General features: G+C 46.3%; 1 pseudogene; it reads right to left on the bottom strand.

Annotated features, from left to right (window-relative positions):
* Positions 1–1,081: 1,081 nt before the first annotated feature.
* LOC127195188 (39S ribosomal protein L52, mitochondrial-like) lies at positions 1,082–1,462 on the bottom strand (annotated as a pseudogene).
* Positions 1,463–7,310: the final 5,848 nt, after the last annotated feature.

Below are 7,310 nucleotides of genomic sequence, written 5' to 3'. Positions count from 1 at the left end.
ATCACAATTTTTAAGGACTCTCTTCAATACTTTCCTGTTAGGACTCTTTCTTTCTTTCTTTCTTTCTTTCTTTCTTTCTTTCTTTCTTTCTTTCTTTCTTTCTTTCTTTCTCTCTTTTTCTTTCTGCTTGAGGTGGAGGGGATTGTTATAGAAGCCTTCAATATCTCTCATTCTCAGTCATGAGTCTGAGGTCATCAATACCTCTGCAAAAGAAGCTCATAGCAGCTGGTGGCAGCATGGAACACAGAACTCAACTCTCCTACAGCAGCCCTGATCATGGACACCATCATGGTTTCCTGGGATGCTATCATATTTTTGGGGAATTTGATTTGGGTTGCCATGAGATATAACTAAGAATGTATCTTGAAAGTGCTTAGTGCAGTGGCTAGCATATTTTTAGAGCTCAGGGAGTGATAACTACCATTGTGGGTCTCACTGAGTTGAGGATACTATGTGACCACAAAAAAAAAAAAAAAAAAAAAAAAAAAAAAAAAAAGTATGCATCATGTTGCTTCTTCAGCTGGTAGGACTTGAAGTATATAGGATACAATTCAGAAAACTTTTCTGTTAGTCAGGGAAGGAAGTCTAGGCAGGTCCAAGATGTGTAAAGATGTGTCCTGCCCCATAGGATACTATGGCCATGCTAGGGGATGCTAAGCCGGAGTAAAGGAAATTATAACCCATGAGTCAAATCTGGCCTCTCACATGGTTGTGTAATAGAAATAATATACCTTCTAGGTGAGAAGTCACCATGAGTACTCAGAGATGCAGGAAAACGTGTAAGTGCCTGGGTATCTGGGGCTAACGTCCAAGTAAGAGTTGATCCCTAAGAGAAGATTTTGTTAGCATTTTATAAACACCATCCTCTTTAAATCCCTCTCAGGTCCCAGCCCCAGGGGATACACTTTGAACACTTAAGCAGAGACAAGAGAATGCAAGTCTGGCTGTTTACGCTCTTGAAAGATTTACAGTAAAGATTTACCTATTGCCAGAATTATGTAAGCACACAGGTGCTATTGCTATTCTTTCTTTCTTTCTTTCTTTCTTTCTTTCTTTCTTTCTTTCTTTCTTTTTTTTTTACGTGGGACAGGAGCGGCTTTTTATTGATTTGGAAGTGGCCTTCTCAGAGAAGTCCCTTTAGGTTTAAGAGGATTTTCCTGCTTCCTTTCTTCCTCTAATTTCTGCTGCCTGAGCTTCCACGCCTCTAATCCAGCATTCATTTCCTGTGTCAGCAGAACAACTCGTCTTGCAAGCTTCTCCCTTTCCGCTTTTCTTCGAAGCTGGCCTTTCATTGGGGGCGCAAGGTGGCCATCCGCGAAAGACCAGTCAGGAAGCTCTGTGAGGGGCCCATAGCCGGAAGGGTTGGCAGCCAGCCCCTGCTGAAGTCGCCACTGGCTGACTTCATGACACTGCAGTGCAAGCTCCGGACACCTATGGACAGCCAGGTCCCTAAAGCAGCCATGCCGTGCAACGGGGGCGGAAGTCTGCTATTCTTTCTTGACTAGTTATTACCCAGGGTCATCTTGCCCACCTGGAAAATTATGTTTTTCCTGATAAGAGCACAGGAGGCTTAATGGCTGGACTGGACTTAATGATGGTTGTGACCTTATACTGTCCATGTCTACCCCATGTCCTCCCGCCCCCCCCCAACTCCCTGGTGCCAAGCTGTCCATTAGAGGTGTATCTTTGGTATGCAAATCAGGGACTAATGGCTGGTCACTCCTGGTAAACAAACATTTATATCCTAACAGGCTTAGTTAGCATAAGACTTATCCTTGGATACTGGAGGAGGCACTTTTCCTTTAGCTAAATTCCACTTGTGTGATTTAATGTCTCTTGAGCAAATCTCTTGGTAATTCCTTTATAATACCAATTTTATCACTTATGTAGTTTCTTCTATATCAATAGTTTTGTACAACCCATGAGTTAAGAATTAGCTGGACACAGTGGCACACACTAGCAATCCTAGTGCTTGACAGGCAGAGGCAGGCAGATCTCTGAATTCAAGGCCAGACTGGTCTACAAAGTGTGTCCAGGACAGCAACAGCCAAGGCTACACAAAGAAACCCTGTCTCGAGCCCCCCCTCCCCCTCCCAGAAAAGAATTAAAACAATGATTTACCTTTGTGTATGTGCGTTTATGTGTATGGTATATTTTGGGGGAGGGTCAGCGTATGCATATGTGTGGTGGTCAGAAGACAACTTTGGGTGTCAGTCCTAGCCTTCCATCTTTCAAAAGGGATTTATTTTATTTTTAGCTTTGTGTAGGTATGGCTGCATGCGGGTATATGTTCATGAGTACAGGTACCAAAGGAGGCCAGAAGAGGGCATTAGATCCCCCTGGAGCTTGATTACAGGAGTTTGTGAGCTACTTTGGTGTGGGTGCTAAGAACTGAACACTGCTTCTCTGGAGGAGCATTGAGTGCTCTAACCTGTTGAACCGTATCTCCAGTCTGTTTCCCACCTGGGTTAAAACAGTTAAGAAATTGATGGAAGACTACTATATAACATACGAAGCTATACAAAATGATAATCTTAAAATTAGAATTTCAGTGTCCATGGGTACAGTTTTGTTGGCGCACAGTTGCTCATTTATTTCTGTAGTGTCAAGGACAGTTCTTACTTTGTAATCATAAGTCAGGTAGTAGTAGCAGCAGGGCTTATAGAGCTCATATGCTAAAGAGATTTACTGTCTAGACTCACAGGGGGAAAAAATCTTGCCTCGGTGAAGACAGGGAGGTGGTATGCAACATACACACATATTTACATAAATAAAAGACATGTGTGTGTTAAAAAAAAACAAACCAGCCTGCCTCCATCTTAGGCTTAAGATCTTTCTTATGGAAAAGACAAGCTAGGTTCATTCCTGTTGATGATTAAACCTCTATTTCTCAAGAATTGGGCTATGCCCCACCTGTAACTTTAACTACATGGTCTGTACTGCTTGCTGGAATGGCAGTCATGCTTTTGTTAAAAAAAAAAAAAAAAAAAAAAAAAAAGCAAACAAACCATCTTGCAGCCCTATTCTTGTTTCAGAAGGGTTGTTATCACTACCGTGTTATGCCTACCTGCTGTTTTGACCACCTTGCAATCATGTTTTTGTGTCTGGATGTCGTTATGACTGACTTGTTATGATGGTCTGCTCCTGTAACACCATCTATATTTCCTACTAAATCTCCCACTTGGAAACCCACTACCCGTGAGCTATAAAAACCTTGTCTTCCTCACAGCCATGGCTGACTTCTTGAACCCACTGTTGGACCCTCACGCCCAACTCGGGAAGGGGGTCACCATGAGAGACCATGCAAAACACGGAGCACAGATGCAAAAGCAAAGGTTTATTTCTGGTGCATCAGGGTCCTTCAGCATTCGGGAGGTGAAGGACCCCGAGTGACTGTTACAAGCTAGTTTTAAAGGCAAAAACCGCAAAGCAGGTGGGGTTGCTTATCAAGTTAAACCATATGGGCATTAGGGCATCTGGCGTTGGGAGACCTCTTGTGGGGATTTGAGTGTGGGCCCCTAGGGCGGTTACTGGAAACTGTATGGGGATGTTTGATATTTGGAGGCTTGCATGTAACTATTCTGGGAACTAGGGTGGAGCTCTTGAACAGGGAGAAGCATCTAAGGCTGGACAAGCAAACAAACGTCTTACATTTTATAATTTTACAGTTTCTCATTCCCTCCTCTTGTTGTATCTGGCCTCAATCTTGAGGCTTTTGTTGAAGGGCTTGGTACTGTTGGGTCAGGATTAAGGCCTGAGTGACATTAAGTCAATTTCTGATAAAGGCCATTAAGTGGTTTAAGAGGCAAGGGCCGAAGGTGAGTATGAGCAGGATCAGGATCAGGGGTCCAATGATAGATGATATCAGGGTGAAATACCAAGGGGACTGACTGTACAATTTTTCAAACCATCCCTGGTGGGCCTCCCATTCTTGTTGCCGCTTGTCAAGGCACTCTCGGAGCTTGGTCATGGAATCTCTAACTACTCCAGAATGATCCACATAAAAACAACACCGCTCTTTTAAAGCTGCGCATAAACCTCCTTCTTTGAGGAACACCAGTTCTAGCCCTCTTCTATTTTGTAGGACCACCTCAGATAGTGACGTCAGGGACTCTTCTAACTTGGTGATGGACCGCTCTATGGCATGGAGGTCCTCATCTATAGCTGTTCTAAGCATGTCAAACTGTTGGGTCCCATGAATTAAGGCTGCTGTCCCTGTCCCCACTCCTGCTGCAACCCCTAGGCTTAACATGACAGCCAGAGTCAGAGTGACTGGCTCTCTCTGAAAGTGGGAGGGGCATGTGTCCTTTAGTTGGCCTTGAAAGCCTTGGCAGTCTGGTAGTAAATTCTGGGGACAAGCTGGACTAGCACACAATAGTGGGTTGCAGCAAATATGGCGGTGGAGACACAAGGGGTGAGTCCATGTTGCAGGCCCACTATAGTTTAGAGGGAGGAGTAAGGAAGTAGTTACTGGTGGTGGTAGTTATGGCGAGGGTATGGTTACAGAGGTGTTGGTGGCTAGGGGGCACAGTGCCTAGGCAGGTCCCCTGACCCGAAACTTCCATCAAGGTGAGCTTTTTGTGCTGACCCCAGTCACAGGAGGAATGATTACTTGTGTTAGAGACAGTGGCGGAGGTAGCTATTCCCTCATAATAGGGTGGGCTTGGGGTGAGGCAGAGCCAAGAAGACTGGGTTGCTTGGGGGTTGGTGGTGTTGAGGGCTTGGAAAGCCCCCTTAACCAGGTTAAAGCGTTGATCTCCAGCCTTGGGTAAGGGTGGCTATGTGTTGAGGGTGGTGGGTGAAGGAGATGGGGCAATAGTCGGGAGCCTGGAAAGTGGGGGTTGTACCCTGGTGTCAGCAAGGATGAGGTTGGGACCTATAGATACTTTTAAGGGTTTTTCTATTTTTAATCTAATGGAGAAAGTAAGACCTGGGTTGGTGCCTTCTACATAAAATCTTAAGCCCTATGGTCGCCCCGTTACCCAATCCGAATACTTTTTTCCTTTTTCTGTGAATTTTATAACTATGGGATTGCATTGGCTATTGTGATTACAAGTAGCCTGTGAGCTAGGAAGATACCGTCCCCACTGAGGGCATTTAGTAGTGCCAGAGTGGTTGTGGAATATGGTTATTAAATCCCACGACGAGGAGGGCTTCTAATAGATGGAGCCCGAAGTTTCACAGCCCCAGGCAGCACAATAAGAGCTTTATAGCCCTCTGCATCGGTGGGCTTCTGATCTTGACCTACCATCCCGAGGACAAACATAAAAAGGAGCCAGTCATAACTGGCATCTTGACCAGGGTCTGGCACAACCTAAGGCTGCTGTTCTTTGGTAATGGGTGGTTTCAGAAAGAATGGTAACTTTATGATTTCTCTCTGGGATATCCCAAGTATCTAAGCCAGCAATTAAGAGGCACAAGTCTAGGGTTAAATCAGGCCACCAGGTATTGGGGGGGGGCTTCTCGGATATTGACCAGACCACATCCCCAATTGGGATCGACCTGCCAAGTGAGTTTCATGGGCTGATGGGATTGAGGTAGGCCACGTCCCTGGGCCAACATGAGGAAGAGCACAGTTAAAGACCAGATCTGGTAAGTCTTATCTTTAGAGGATCTTCGGAGCAGTGTAGGCGCCATTGGGGGAGTGTTGCTTGGGGTCTGGAGGAGGAGGAGCAGCCTTAGTGTGGGAGGCGTGTATCCAAGCTGCAATTCTGTCTACTTTGAGAGCGGTGGGTGTGGTCAGGAGGACTGTATAGGGTCCCTTCCACTGAGGCTCAAGTCCTTGGGACCGGTGTCGTCGAATGTAGACTGAGTCACCGACATGGAAAGGGTGTCCCCTCTGTTTGTGGCCAGGCTTATAGATCTTGGCAAGGGGTGCCCAAACTTGGGCCTGTACGGCTTGTAGCCCTTTTAGGCAAGCCTGTAAATCAGTTTTGGAAGCAGAGGGCTGATAAGAATTGAGCATGGTAGACAGAGGTGGTGTCCCTCCAAATAAAATCTCGTATGGAGTCAGTTTAAAACAAGAAGGGATGTTTCTGGCCCTAAACAGGCCAGAGGTAGGAGGCGTCTCCAGTCTTTTAAGCCAGTCTCTATGGTCAATTTAGTCAGGCCTCTTTTAGTTCTATTCATCCTTTCTACCTGTCCTGAACTTTGGGGTCTATAAGCACAATGTAATTTCAATCAGTCCCAGGATCTTGGCCAATCCCTGACTTACCTGGGAGATGAAGGCCCATTATCTGACCGATTACCTTAGGGAGTCAAACCGAGGAAAATGTCTTCTAGGATGGCCTTGGTTACTGTTTGTGCTGTTTCCCGTCGGGTTGGGAAAGCTTACCCATCCTGAAAAAGTGTCTATGAAGACCAATAAGTATCGATCCCACATCTGGGGGTTTAACCTCAGTGAAGTCACTTCCCTGTAGGTTCCTGGTCTGTCCCCAGGACTCTGGTTCCTTCCGGGGCTTGGTTGTTGCCAACATTGACTTGCTGGCAGGCTTGGCAATTAGCTACAGTTTTGTCAATCAAGGCATTGGCTCCAGGGATGATGAACTCTTTTGTCCAAGATCTGTCGAAGCTTTTTGATCCTAGGTGGGTCCAGGCATGCATCTGTTGGATCATGGCAGTTGCCTCTTTGGCTGGTAGCACTGTCTTGTCCATTTTTGATCCACTGCTGGAGGTTTGGGTCTAATGATGCCCCTAAGGCCTGAGCCTTGGCTTGGTCTTCCGAAGTATAGTATATGGTTCTATTGGCTGGTTGCCTGATTGGCTCTATGGCCTCTAGGGCCAGTGTTAGGGCCTCCATCTGGGCGACTTGTTTTGCCACTCGGTCGCCTGTTGGTTGCCCAGGGCAATGGGGTCCTGTCCTTTTTGATGCCCAGGACAGTGAATGATGGCCACCCGAGCAGGTAGGAAGAGGGCTTTTAGCAAGGCTTTAATTTCGGGTTTGTTTTTGATCTCTTTGCCCTCTGATGTTAATAAGCCCCTCTGTTCATAGATGCTCCCATGTATATGGGCAGTGGCAAAGGCATACCGTCTGTCAGTGTAGATACTGGCCTTTTTGCCTTGCAAGAGTTCCAAGGCCTTGGTCAGGGCTATAAGCTCAGCTTTTTGGGCAGAGGTCCCCGAGGGAAGGGCCTGGGCCCATATGACCTTCTGCCCATCACCACCACTGCCCGCCCGTCTGGTACCTGAGTCCAAATAACTGCTACCGTCCGTATACCAAGTGTGGTCGCTTCTGGAAGTTGATCTTGGAGGTCCTCTCGAGTTCCATGTTCTCAGCCAACACTTGATGACAGTCATGTGGAGTCTCTTGT

The sequence above is a fragment of the Acomys russatus genome, chromosome 11 (assembly GCF_903995435.1).
Source record: "Acomys russatus chromosome 11, mAcoRus1.1, whole genome shotgun sequence".
Taxonomy (NCBI): Eukaryota; Metazoa; Chordata; class Mammalia; order Rodentia; family Muridae; genus Acomys; species Acomys russatus.
Note: the sequence above shows the minus strand (reverse complement) of the source record. Positions and strands in the feature narration are given on the sequence as shown.